A 15,070-nucleotide genomic window follows, 5' to 3' on the forward strand; every position below is an offset into this window, starting at 1 on the left:
TTAAGTGAAGTTAATTTGTCTAAACTTTTAAAATGAATCGGTGAGACCTGTACTTTTTCTTTGGTACTCTTTATTCCATCTTCTTCAATTTGGCCGCTGCTCTAGAGGTTTCTCCTTGATTAGAAATTTTATTTGGAAAGGCACTTGAGTTTGTCAGTTTGAGGGTTTTAGACCACCTCCCACGAACGGACATTCCTGTTATCCCAGTCCACTAATCAGAGCCTAAAAATCTTCCGCATTTACTGCTGCTATTGTAGAATGACTGATCCAGCATCCCATGCCTGCTGGAGGTTTAGAACATTCTCTGGTTAAGGGCCACCATAAGCCCCTGGGGAAACTTACTTCCTCTTTCCGGGTTTCTAATACCACTCAGAGCTTTTAGCTTTTGGTGCTTCGTACTCCACACCTGTATTTGAAATTTTGGGAGATACTCTGTCACATACTTTTACTAGTCTGGTTATTTTGACTGTTTCTGTTGGGGTTTCAGGAGACATGAAAAAGTTAAGCACTCACCACCATCATTTCCTGAGATTCTCTTTTGATTTCTTTTGACAAAGAGAAAATTTTAATATTAGAGCAATTGGATCTAACTTTGTAAAAATCTTTTATAGTAACTGCTTTGAGACTTTTAAAACTCCTTACTAACTTCAAGTCCATAAATAACCCTGTCCTATATTCTCTTCTAAAAGTCTTTAAATTGCTTTCACATTGCCTGTAATCAATCATTCCATCCCTCTCTCCCAACCTTTCCTCTCTTTCAGTCTCACTCTATTTTTCCATAAGAAAAGTACCATGTCAATGCCCCACTTTAAAATGGCCGATTATCTCTCAACTTTTCTGTAATGCCAACTTTGTCACTAGCCACTTTCCATTTATGTATGGATCTGGTTTGCTGTTGTGTATTCAGTTCCATTGATCTATTTTTATCTCTCTGCAGTGAAAGACGTATTAGTTTTTTCTAATTGATGCTAGTGTACGTAATTTAAATAATTTTGTATACTGATATCATACCCAGATCTACTGCTAATTTCTCTTATTGATGCTACTAATTTCTTTCTGTAGATGCTGTTGGGGTATTTGTGTCATTTACAATTCATATAGCTTTTATATCTGTTTTTGTCCTGCTGTTCTTGCTAGTAGCTTCTGTAAATATTGTAAATAATCAGTGATACTGGGCATCATTTTCTTGTTTCTACTTTCACATGATATGCTACTTTTATTTAACTATTACATATGAAGATTATTTTGGGTGTTTGATAGATACCACTTATTAAACTAATAGAAGTTTTCTATTTTTGTTTGCTAGTTTTCTAATAAATTGAAGTTGGGTTTTATCATATATTTTTCTTTCATTTTATTAACCCTTTTGGTGAACTAACATTACACACACAGGAAAGCATTCAAGGACAGAATAGAAAGGAGAGAGACATCACCAAGATAGTGACATGGATCATTCATGACTTTGCTCTTGCTCACAAAAAGAACAACCGACAGCTATGCATGGACAAGACACCACTGAGAGAATCCAGAACATGGGAGCAAGGCTGAAGCACTTCCTGCACTACAGAGACCAAGACAGATGGCATAAAAAGGGCAAGAGGAACAGCTACATGCTGACAGCATTGCCCTTCCCCCAGGCCAGCACAGCACCATGAAGAGAGGTCTCCCCTGAGCCTACAGTTACTCTAGTGGGAAAGGAGGGCCCAGGGATGGCATCCAGCCTCCAGTCCCCAGCCACCCATCATTCATGGGAGCTCCTATTCTGGTTTTGCCTCACAAGGATCTCAGGGGAATCTGCAGGGCTCAACCACTGGGAAGCTGATTGTAATGGAGAAGTGGAGGGGCTTCCAACAACCAGCACTTGGATCTTGGCAGACCATATTCCTACCAGCAGAGCCCAAGTAGTTGTTCCAACCAGTGGCTTTGCTCACCTTCAGAACCAAGATGGTGACTCAGTCTAACCAGGGAACTTGGCAGGGTAGAGATATGCCTGATTCAAGTCCTCAAACAAGAGTTCTGCTGGTTCTGGAGCCCAGTCTTCCCATGCCCGGGCAAGGTGCTGAGTCATAGCCCACCCACTGCAGAGTATAGCCCCCGGCCACGTGTGACAGGATGGGACAGCAAGAACACCTGAAAGCTGTGTAACCAGAAATGCTTGAGCTGAGAAGTGGGCAGGCAGAGCTGATGGCCCTCAAAGAAAAGCCAGCGGCCCTGTTTGGCCAGGGAACTTAGGGGACAGGTGAGCTTGAGTCAAAACCACAAACACAGCGTGAGTAGCCTCGGAGCCACCTCTGTGTCCAGGCAGGGAAACTAACTTATAGCCCCACTTATTGCTGAGTACAGCTTTCAGCCCACCCAAATGGAGAACCCTACCAGAGCATGCATAAAGTTTTGTAGCTCATCCAACAGCCCAGCTTACAGTGGCAGTTGAACAGAGAGCATAGCCTATAACTTTCTCTGTCTGCAGAGCAAAACCTGACCAGGAAACTCAGTGCATGCTCTTGCCTGACTTGGGTCCCTAAACGATGAGCTGAGCAGGCCCTGGTCCTGCCAGGAAAGTTAATTGATAGGCCAACCTACTGCTGGACATAGTTCTCAGTCTTGACCATCTAGGAAGCCTGACCAGAGAGTCTAGGCAACCACTGAGCCCATCCTACAGCCTTACATGGTCAGGGAGCCAAGCCAACAGTCCTATCCAGCTGTCCTCAGCCATGGCACCTCCCTACTCCCAACCTCAGAGCCCAAACCTCACCCAAAAGGAGACCCTAATAGCAGGTACCATCTGCCCAAGGACCTTACCACAAACACATCTAGAAACCAAAACTGAGCTGACAGGTGAAGAACTGTCTCTGCTGAAGTGAACCTGTCAAAGCTGGAAGAGGCCAGAAGACAATGGGATGACACATTCAAAATACTGAAAGAAAAAACTGACAACCAAGAAGAGAATACATGGTGAAGCTGCCTTCAGAAATGAAGGGATAAATAACTTTTCTGAACAAACAAAAGCTGAGGGAGTTCATCACTACTAGGCCTGCCTCACAAGAAATGCTAAAGGAATTCTTTGAGTGGAAACAAAAGGATGCTGATTAACATCATAGAAACACAAGGCAGTGCAAAACTCACTGGTAATGACAAATATGTAGTTAAAGCTGGATTCTCTAATATGGTAATGGTGGTGCTTAGTTTACTTAAAACTCTAGTTTAAAAGTTAAATGTAGTAAAAAAAAAAACATAACTACAATAATCTATTACTTACACAATATAAAAGATAAGTAAATTGGTAACACCAATAACCTAAAATCTGAGGTAGAAGAGAAGTAAAAGTGTGAAGCTCAGGAATCCTATTGAAGTTATGTTATTAGTTTAAAACAGAGTGTTATAATTTTAAGGTTTTACATAAGCCTCCTCATAACAAGGGGAAAACTTGTAGTAATAATACAAAAGAACATGAAAAAGAAATAAAAGGATACTTACCACAAGACATCAAAACATACAAATAAGACAGCAGGATAAGAAACAAGGAACAATGGATCTACAAAACAACTGGAAAACAATTAACAAAATGGCAATAGTAAGTCCTTACTTATCAATAATTACTTTAAATGTAAAATAATTAATTCTCCAATAAAAAGACATAAAATAGTTGCATGGATAAAAAAACAAGATCCAACAACATGGTGCCTACAACAGATTCACTATAGCTTTAAAGACACACATAGACTGAGGTAAGGGGTGGAAAGGGAGAATTAAGGGATGGAGAAAAATTTCAAGCAAATAGTAACCAGAAAATGGGCAGGGTTGTCTATACCTATATCAGACAAAACAGACTTTAAAAATGGTAAAAGGAGACAAAGGTCATTATATAATGCTAAAGGGGTCAATACATGAAGATATAATTGTAAATATTTATGCACGCAATATGCAAGCACCTAAACACATAAAGCAAAAACAGAGAGCTCAAAGGAGAAATAAACAGCAATACAATAAGAGTCAGAGACTTTCATTCCCTACTGTCAACAATGGTTAGATCATCCAGACAGAGAATCAATAAGACAGTAACAGATTTGAACACTGTAGGCCAAATGGACCTGGCAGACATATACAGAACATTCTATCTGACAACAGCAGAATACACATTCTTCTTTTTCTAGGGGAGACCCTATGTTAGACCACAAAAGAAGTCTTAGCAAATTCAAGAACAACTGAAATCATACCCAGTATCTTCTCTGATCTCAGTGGTATGAAACTAGAAGTCAATAAAAAGAGCAAAAAAAAAAAAAAAAAGGAATTCATGAATATGTGGAAATTAACACTTCCTGAACAACCAATAGATCAAAGAAGAAATGAAAGAGAAAATAAAATACCTTGAGACAAATGAAAACGGAAACACAGCATATCAAAACTTATGGAATGCAGCAAAAGAAATTCTAAGAGGAAAGGTCATAGCAATAAATGCCCACATTAGGAAGTAAAAAAGATCCCAACTAAACAACTAACTCTATGCCTTAAGGAACTAGAAAAAGAGCAAAGTGAGCCCAAAGTTAGCAGAAGAAAGGAAATAAAGTTTAGACCAGAAATAAGTAAAATAAAGAACAGGAAAACAATACCAAAGATTAACCAAACTAGGAGTTGTTTCTTTGAAAAGATGATGCCACAGAAATACAAAGGATCATAAGAGGACACCATGAACAAATATCTGCCAAACTGGACAACTTAGAAGAAATGGAAAAATTCTTAGAAACATACAACCTACCAAGACTGAATCAGGAAGAAATAGAAAATTTAGACCAATTGCTAGTAAGGAGATTGAATCAGTAACCAAAAAACTCCCAATGAAGAAAATGCCAGGACCAGAGGCTTCACTAATGAATTTTACCAAACATTTAAAGAGGACATAATGCCAATCCCTCTCAAACTCTTCCAAAAAAAAAAATCAAAGAGGAGGGAATACTCCCAAACCCATTCTACAAGGTCAGCATTACAATTGTACCAAAGCCAGATAAGTATACTACCAGAATAGAAAATTACAGATCAATATCCCTAATGAATATAGATGCAAAAAATCTCAGTAAAATACTAGCAAACTGATTTCAGTAGCCCATTAAAAGAATAATTCACCATGATCAACTTGGATTTATATCTGGAATACAAGGATGGTTTAACATATTCAAATCAATCAGTGTGATATATCATAATAGAATGAAGGAAAAAGTCATATTTATCTCAATAGATGCAGGAAAAGCATTTGACAAAATTCAACATCGGTTCATGATAAAAACTATTAACAGATTAGGTATAGAAGGAACATCCCCCAACATAATAAAGGCCATATATGACAAGCCCACAGCTAACATCATACTCAATAGTGAAAGCTTGAAAGCTTTGCTTCTAAGATCAGGAAAAGACAAGGGTTCCAACTCTTACCAGTCCTATTTATCACAGTGCTGGAAATCCTTGCCAGGGAAATTAGACAAGAAAAAGAAATAAAAGTCATCAAAATTGGAAAGAAGCAAAATTGTCTCTATTTGCAGATGACATCACATATGGAAAATCATTCATATCTTATATAGAAAAGACTTAGATCTAATCAACAAATTCACTAAAGTTGCAGGATATGAAATTAACATACAAAAATCAGTAGCACTACTATAAATTAACAATGAATTATCTGAGAGATAAAGAAAACAATCCCATTTATGATAGTACCAAAAATGATAAAATATTTAGGAATAAACTTAATCAAGGAGGTAAAAGATCTTTACTCTGAACATTGTAAGACATTGGTGAAGGAAATTGAAGGAAACATAAATGGAGGTATCCTGTGTTCAAAGATTGGAAGAATATTGTTAAAATGTCAATACTACTAAAAGCCATCTATAGATACAATGCAATCCCTGCCAAAATTCTAATTACATTTTTTTTTACAGAAGCAGAAAAAAATAATCCTAAAATTTATTTGGAAACACAAACGACCCCAAATAGCCAAAGCAATCCTTAGAAAGAAGAACAAAGTGGGAGGCATCATACTTCCTGATTTCAAGCTATATTATAAAACTATAGTAATCAAAACAGTATGGTAGTAGCATAAAAACAGATGGACCAACGGAACAGAATTGAGAACCCAGAAATAAATCCAAGCACATGTGGTCAACTAACATTTGACAAGGGAGCCAATAATACTCAAAGGAGGAAAAAACACTCTTCAATAAATGGTGCTAGGAAAATTGGATATTCACAAGTAAAAGAATAAGCTAGACCTCTATCTTATGCCATTCACAAAAATTAACTCACAATGGGTTAAAGACTTAAATGTAAGACCTGAAACTGAAACTCCTAGAAGAAAATATATGAAAAATCTCCTTGACATGGGTCTTGGCAATGATTTTTTGATATGACACCTAAAACACAAGCAACAAAATAAAAAACAAGTGAGACTACAAACTAAAAAGCTTCTGCACAGAAAAGGAAACAATAGAAGTGAAAATAACCTATGGAATGGGAAAAGATATTTGCAAACAATATATCTGATAAAGGGTTAATATCCCAAATATATAAAGAACTCATAGAACTCAATAGCAAAAAATTTAAAAATGGGAAAATGACTTGAATAGACACTTTTCTAAAGACAATATATAGTGGCCAACAGCTACATGAAAAGATGAGAAATCACCACTAATCATTAGGAAAATGCAAACTAAATCACGACGAGATATCACCTCACACCCCTCAGAACAGTCATCATCAAAAAGATAAGAGATAAGTAACACTGGTGAGGATGTGGAGAAAAGGGAACCCTTGTGCACTGTTGATGGGAATGTAAATCAGGGCAGCCACTATGGAAAACAGTATGGAGGTTCCTCAAGAAATTAAAAATAAAACTACTATATGCAATCCCAGCTCTGACTATGTATGTGAAGGAAATTAAATCACTATCTTGAAAAGCTATCTGCTTCCCCATGTTCATTGCAGCATCACTCACAACATCTAGGACATGGAGACAACCTAAGCACCCATCAATAAATGAATGGATAAAGGAAATATGCTACACATATATAATGGAGTATTACTCAGTCAAAAAAGAGTGAAGTCTTGCCATTTACAACAACATGGATGGACATCAAGGGCATTATGCTAAGCAAAACAAGTCAGAGAAAGGCAAAATACTATATGATCTCACTTGCATGTGGAACGTAAAAATAAAAGCCAAAATCATGGGGAAAGATCAGATTTGTGGTGGCCAGGGTTTGGGAGGGGTGGAATTGGAGGAAGGTAGTCAAGAGGTACAAACTTCTAGTTATACAATAACCAAACACTAAGGACGTAACATACAAAGTGACTGTAGTTACCACTGCTACGTGATTTACAGTCATGTGTCACTTAACAACAGCGATAGTTCTGAGAAATTCATTGTTAGGAGATTGCCATTGTGCGAACATCTTAGAGTGTGCTTACACAAAAATAGAATGGTATAGCCTAGTACACACCTAGGCTACATGGTACTAATCTTATGGGACCACCATCATATACATGGTCCATTGTTGACTGAAATGTCCTTATGTGGTGTCTGACTATACATAAAAGTTAAGAGTAAATCCTCAGAGTTCTGATTTCAAGGAGAAAAAAAATCCTTTTCTTTTTAATATATCTATAGGAGATGTATGTTAACTAAATTTATTTTGGTAATTGTTTCACAATATATGTAAGTCAAACCTTATGCTGTACACCTGAAACTCATACAGTGATGTATGTCAATTATATCTTAATAAAACTGAGGGAAAAAAGGTAAATCCTTAGAGTTCTCATCGCAAGAAAAACTTTTTGGCTTTTTTTCTTGTATCTATGTGAGATGATGGATGCTAACTAAACATTGCAGTGGTCATTTCATATTATATATGTAAGTCAAACCATTATTCTGTACATCATAAACTTACATAATGATATGTCAATTATATCTCAATAAAACTGGAAAACAGACTATAACTCAATGCCTTGTCACAAACACCATGCAACCACCACGCAAGTCAACAGATAGACGCTCCTTCTTCCCAGAATCCCTTCTGGTGCCTATTCAATTACCAGCCTTCCTCCTCCTGCAAGCTACCCACTCTCCAGACTTTTATAGAAATGACTTTGTCTTTATAGATTCCCCCATCACGTGTATTCATCAATAGTTCCATTTTGCCTATTTTTCTTTTATCAAAGTATAATTATAATTCCGTGTGTTCATTTTAGTTTGCTCTATTTTATTTTTGTGAGAAGCATCTATCTTGTTGCGCAAAGTGATGTTTTATTCATTGTGATTGCTACATTTCACTGAAGGAACATACCACAACATGTTTTTCCATTAAACTTTTGATGTACTTTTTTTCCATTTTGTGGCTTTCATAAATAACACTGCCTTAAGCATTCTTACACATAGATCTTGGTGCATTTGTGCACATGTTTCTGCTGGGAACTAAGTTTGGAAATGGTATTTGAGTTAGTTTTATTCAAGTTCAGATTATGCCAAATTGTTTTCAAAAGTGCTTGTAAATAATTCACGCTCCGTATTTTCTGGATATAAGCCCATTGTTAGTTTTATATATATCGTAAATATATTTTACCCCCATGGTTTGTTTTATTCTCTCACTGGTATCCTTTGATAAGCAAAACTTATTATAATGTTGCCCAATTTATTAATTTTTTACAGTTAATGCTTTCAGTTGTACTATGTCTTTTTTTCTATCAAAAGTTCATGAAATTATAGAATCCAGATTATCCTACTTTTCATATTTGCATCTACAAGACTTCTTGCATTTGGTATAATGTGAAATAGGAGGCTACTTCTAATTTAATATGGCTATACAGGTAACCAATTCCTAGTTGTTGAAAAGAACACGCTTTTACCATTGTCTGCAGCACCAACTCTATTTTAAATCTAGTGTTCTAGTATATGTGGGCATGCTTCTGGGTCTTCCATTCCATTGTAGTCTTTTTCTATCGTTGAGTAAATACCATACCGTCTTAATTACCATGGCTTTAAAAATTTATGTATCCAGTAGAGAAGTTTCCCCACAATTTGCTCCTTCAAGATTTCTTGGCCATTTGTGTCTTCATGTAAATTTTAGAATCCTGTTGTTAAGCTTCATAAAGTAACTTGATGAGATTTTCATTAGAGCTACAAGGAATCTATATTTTGTGAGGGACAATCAACATTTTTACAGTCCCATTTCCTTGTCTGGTTTTGGTATTGAGGCAATGCTGGCCTCATAAATAACACGGGTAGTGTTCTTGTTAATATCTGGAAGAGGTTTTCAAATTCAGAATTGTTCAATATTTTATAGACTATGCTGAAATATGGCCTTGGAAATTTCTTCTTAGAATGTTTTTAATTATGGTATAAATTGTATTATTTATTCTTTTCAGATTTTCTATTTCTTTGTTAGTTTTGGTGAAGTTGCATTTTTTAGTTATTTGTGCATTTCATCTAAATTTAAAATAACAATCAAGTTATTTTTTATCCAGTTTATCAGTCCATTTATGTTTGACATAATTACTGATATTTGTCTTGAAATCTACGTTATTTTTTTGTTACTTTTTTTTCTGTTCTTTTATTTTAGAATTTTTATTTACCTTTCCAATTTTCCCCTCTAATCTCTATTATACGCTATTTTCCAACTGAGCTGTGGGAAGGTTGGGTTATTTTTCAACCAGCTCCCATTTCTCATTCATTGGAGTATGTTTCTTGGCTGTTAACTCCAAGAGGCTTCTCTTGCCCAGAAATTTGCCCGAGCATGATCCATTAGCCAAAAAAATGCCATTAGATAGAAGAGCCAGGAAGGTTTAAAATGTAGAATAACCATTTGCAGATGATCAAGAGTAGAGAAGGCATCAAGTGTGTCTGATACCAAGTTTGTATTTGTCTGGTTTTTAGAGAAAAGAGTGTGAGGCAAGCGTGTAAGAATGAACCTTTTCTCAGGAAGTTCATTTCCAGGGAAGCATGATGAAGAGGAAGAGATGGGGAAGAAGAAAATCACATCAAGAGTACGTTCCTGAGCTGCCCTCAGCTTCCAGACAAGTAAAGCTGAGTGCTCAGTGTCACAGGACATCTTCACAGTCTCCAGGGAAGAAGTGAGTCTCAGAACAGGACATCCAGCGGAAAGCAGAGAGAAAATTAAATATCTGGTTCCTTCCTACCTTTCCCTACTCCCATAGGTTAAAGCTCACACCATTGGAGGTGACTTCTCTGCAATTTCAAATCACATCATCCGACTTCAAGGAACCCTTGCAGAATCCAGAAGTCCAACAGGTGTTGTCTAGCCACGGTACAGGCACAGAGGTCTCACTTTGTCCATCTGTTTCTTGCATGAGGCTCCCAGATCTGTGGCAGCCTGAGAGGCAGCCACAGAAAGCCTGCTGTGTCACCTAGCAAGAGCACAAGCCATTACGATACCACTCTGGCCGAAAAGGAAGACGTACAGAGAAGGGGAGGCATGGCTGTGAAGCTGAGAGAGCTGATATGCTAACGAAGTACTGCTCGCTACTTTCCTCTCAGACCTGCTGCACCTTATCATGGCAGTATCATGTCTGTGAAGAGGATGCCTTCAATTCTTGCACACAATGGGACATACGTCTTTAATCCTTGGAGCCCTGGGCATTGCATTCTCCTACAAAAGTTACAGAGACAGTTGGCAGAGCAAGTTGTAGTCCCTTTTTCTGAAGATGGAACGGGGTTGTAATTGGTATTGATGATCTCCCCACTCTGCCAGCCATTTGAGATCCACCTGACCTTTAAGCAAAACCTTAGGTTTGGGTTGCTTGGGTGATGGGAGTACACAGGCCTCCACCCCTAAAAGTTCCGGTTGCTAGAATTTCGCTTTTACTCTTATTGGTGAGCTGAGCACATAAATATGAAGAGATGACCTAGTGAATATCTGGCTTCTTATGTTTCTGTCTAGAAGTCATTTGTCTGTCAATTTGACGATTTCCTGGGATAGTCGGTCTTTTTGCTCTTGTTTTTAGATTTTTCTAATTTCTTTGGATTTCAAGAGTTTCCCAATAATGGAGGAGTGTGTGAATGTGTGATTTTTATTTTTTATTCTGCTTTGGACTGATGAGACTTTTTGAATCCTGAGTGTTTACATCAGCTTGGTAAAGTTTTTAGTCATCTCTTCCTCAAATATTGCTTCTACCTCAATTTCTGTCTCTATCTACTCCTCCAATTACATGGACAGTAGAAAATTTTAACATATTCTTTATGACATTTTCCATATTTTGTAGCACCCCTCCCACAGAAAATTCACACTGCTATATCGTAAGACATGCTCCAAATGCTACTGTTGGTAGCAGCCAAAGAGTGTAGACCATGGAAACATCCATTAACAGCAAAATGGATAAATAAAATTTGGTGTATTCACATGATAGAATATTGTGAAGCAGTGGAAGCAGATGAAGTACTGCTAAAGAGGAAAGCAGGATAAATCTTAGTAGGATGGTGTGGAGTGGAAAATAAAGTTTTTAGAAGACTACACATAGCATAATGCATTTATAGAAAACCAAAGGTACAAAAATTAAACAATACAATGTTCAAGGATATATGCTTTGAAAAAACTAAAAAAGAACAAAGGAAAGAAGCAATCCAGGAGCACGCTCTCCCATCCCAGTCAGCCAGGAGAATGGGTTTTGGAAGAAGCACACAGGATATTGCTAACATTTTATTTCTTAATTTGTATGTGGAGTTCATGAGCACTAATTCCATCATGATGCTTCATAACTTACATATAGTTTGTGTTCTTGTAAATGTATTAATTCATATTATACATTTACAAAATAAATCCTGATGTATCAATAAAACTAATTGCATTATTTTTCTTCATCATCTGAATGTAAGAACTAATTAGCGAGTAATAAGTTACCCAAAGTAGCATGTTTTACAGTATAAATAGGAGATGGAGAGTAACCCCAACTGTATATTCATTAAAACAAAGTTCTGATACATTAGTCTTGATAGAAATGATCTGAAAGGTCAAGATGCTAAGAAACGCTCTCACTATGAAAAGCATGTCCTCAAAGCGAACTAATCAAGGTTCTCAAAGGATGACAAGGATTGAAACCTTGACGCAAATATGTTTTGACAGCAGTCAAGGGGATTCAGAATAAGAGTCTATAATTTAATCAACTAATTCCAAAAAGGAGTCACAGCCAGAAATACCTTTGCTCAAGAAGATGAGCCAGGTGGCCAGTACACCCAAGGCCGATGCAGGCGAGGGGCACACTGCAAGGTACCTGAATACGATTCTGGGAAGGAAGTCATCCCAAGATTGTAATTAGTTAAGATGACCCCTAGAGGTGCAAATATTCCTCTTGTGTAGAGTTTTTCATCTAATAATCCTGCAGCCCATTGTAGAAGCTTAACCACAGAAAAGTAGGATTTTGTCAGTTCACAGTGCTCTAAAGCACAGAATGCAAAACGCTTGACAAAGAACATCACTACTACGCTCGCCAACATTTCAAACACACTCCAAACCACAATTCCAGAGCACATGCTACTGCTATTATACTCAAGCTATTTCCACTTTTTTGCATACCAAAATACTGTATAAATTTGTTTAGGCAAAATTAGACACTAAATCAGGCATTTGAGAAAACTGCACAATAACTCACATTAAAATTGAAGGATTTTAGTACATCCTGAGATTTTCCAATTGTAATTGATAAAATACAATTTAACAATTTTGGAAAACTTTAGTTTTCCAAAGAAATGATGGGAAGGATACCTACCAACTAACCTAAAGGATTATTCCATTTTAGCATAGACGCGTATATTCAAACACATTGCTGTTCATGCATGGATGTGAGTACACATAATTCGTATGTATTTGTGTTAATGAATGTATGTGCACACACATAAAATTCCACTAATCTCGTACCTATGGAGCACACTCAGCATACACACTATTACAACTTAAAAACAATAAGCTGCTTATTCAAAGTACTAAGTGTTTTATTAAGTAAATGACAATTTTGGGTTACGACAGAGGAAACAGATTTACTGTACCTAAGAGATCCTCTCCCGAAATCCTTAGTACTAAAGACATTTAAAAGTAAAAATGTAAATCCACAAACACGGGAACAGGAGAGCAGAAAGCCATAAGTCCACGCTAAATCTGGAAGGAAGGTGGGCAAACAGCAACTCATTTAGCGGACCCAACGAGGCACCCACAAGCCCATGGTGAGGAAAGCTAAGACGATCTGATTTAAATGCAGATTCCTCAATAGCAGCGTCAGTACCTCTGGAATTGGGGATGAAGAACGGGGCTGAATCAGAGCTGGACCATGGTGGTCAATTTTGTGTCACCTTGACTGGCCATGAGGTGCCCAGACATTTGGTCCAACATGATTCTGGGTGTTTCCAAGGGTGTTTCTGGATGAAGTGAACGTTTGAACCAGCAGACTGAGTAAAGCGATTGCCTCCATAAGGTGGAGACCCTCCTCCAATCAGTGGAAGGGCTGAATAGAACAAAGAGACTGCCCCTCTCCATGAGTAAGAGAGAACCCCTTCTGCCTGCCTGCCTTCAAACTGGGACGTGAGCTTAAACCGTGCCTTGGGACTCAAACCTAAAGATGTCAGCTCTTTTTGGGTTTTGAGACTGCTGGCCTTTGGACTGAAACTAAACCATCTGCTCTCCCGGGTCTCTAACCTCCTGACTGTAGATCTTGGGACCTTTCAGCCTCCATAATGGCATGAGCTAATTCTTCCTAACAAGTTTCTTTCTATACAGTCATGTGCTGCATAACGATGTTTTGGTCAACAACAGACTATATATACAACGGTGGTCCTACAAGATTAGTACCAGATAGCTGAGGTGTGTAGGAGGCTGTACCATCGAGGTTTGTAAAGTACACTCTGTGATGTTCACATAACAATGAGATCACCTAACAACACACTTCTTAGGGTACATCCCCGTCATAAAGCACACGACTGTATCTAGATATATATTTATCTCTCTCTCTCTCTCTCTCTCTATATATATATACACTTCCTATTGGTTCTGTTTCTCTGGAGAACTCTGACCAATACAAGTGCCAGGAAACTTGAGAAGCAATTTTGTCCTTATATTGTTTTCCTCATTGCCAGGCTTCTGCATGACTGTCGTTCTTCCAATTCACTCAAAAGTCTGCAGTATTATTCTGTGTGGATGGTAACAGAGGTTCTCAGGACTGGAAGACACTAGTCACAGTTTAGTTTATTCTGCAAATAAGTAGATCTACCTTACTCACTGGAGAATGATCCCAGTGTTCTTTCCAAACTTGACTCCCCAAACACTATTAGATGGATCCCTACCTTTCAGACAGACTAGATAACCCTTTTATGAAGAATCTGAACTACCCAAGAAGAAAGATGTATGTTCCACAAGAAAAATGCTCTCTCCACAAGATCACCTCATGATCAAGCTCAAAATCAACAAATCTCATCTCCTGCTCAGAACGTTCAAATAGCAGTTTATTCTATTCTTTTCATTTATAAACAGACAATAATGAATGGCCTGATATCCATGGAGAGTCTCTGACATGAAATAAATTTTTTAAAGATTGGAAAACTAGTAAACAACTTAAGATAAAGAGGCTACATAGAAAGGAAAAAAATTCAAACCTACTATCATTAAGATTCTCCAGGTAATAATAGAAGTTACTGTACACATGAGACAAGAACAAAGTGCTTCTCAAAGACGTTCAGAAAAAAGGCTTTTCACAACCAGTATTTGAGAGTTGTAACGCAACCTCAATAGAAAAGTTGGAAAAATACAAAGAATTCTTCTAGAACGTAGAAAACGTAGATAACAGGAACATAAGGAGAGGGAACTTGAAGAACTAATCCTGCAACCGCAACATCTAAATGATAATGAGAGTTTAAGAAAAAAATAATGGGAGAAGAGAGAGGGGAGAGAATCAGCTAAACAACCCCAAACGAGCGGGGAGTCCCAAGAACGGAGAATCATTTCCTAGTCACAAAGCCCACTCAGGCAACAGCTCACTAGATGACACCACACATTTTCACTCTAAGACACATCGGTGGTAAACTTCGACAACA

This window comes from Equus quagga, chromosome 12, assembly GCF_021613505.1.
Source record: "Equus quagga isolate Etosha38 chromosome 12, UCLA_HA_Equagga_1.0, whole genome shotgun sequence".
In the NCBI taxonomy this organism is placed as follows: domain Eukaryota; kingdom Metazoa; phylum Chordata; class Mammalia; order Perissodactyla; family Equidae; genus Equus; species Equus quagga.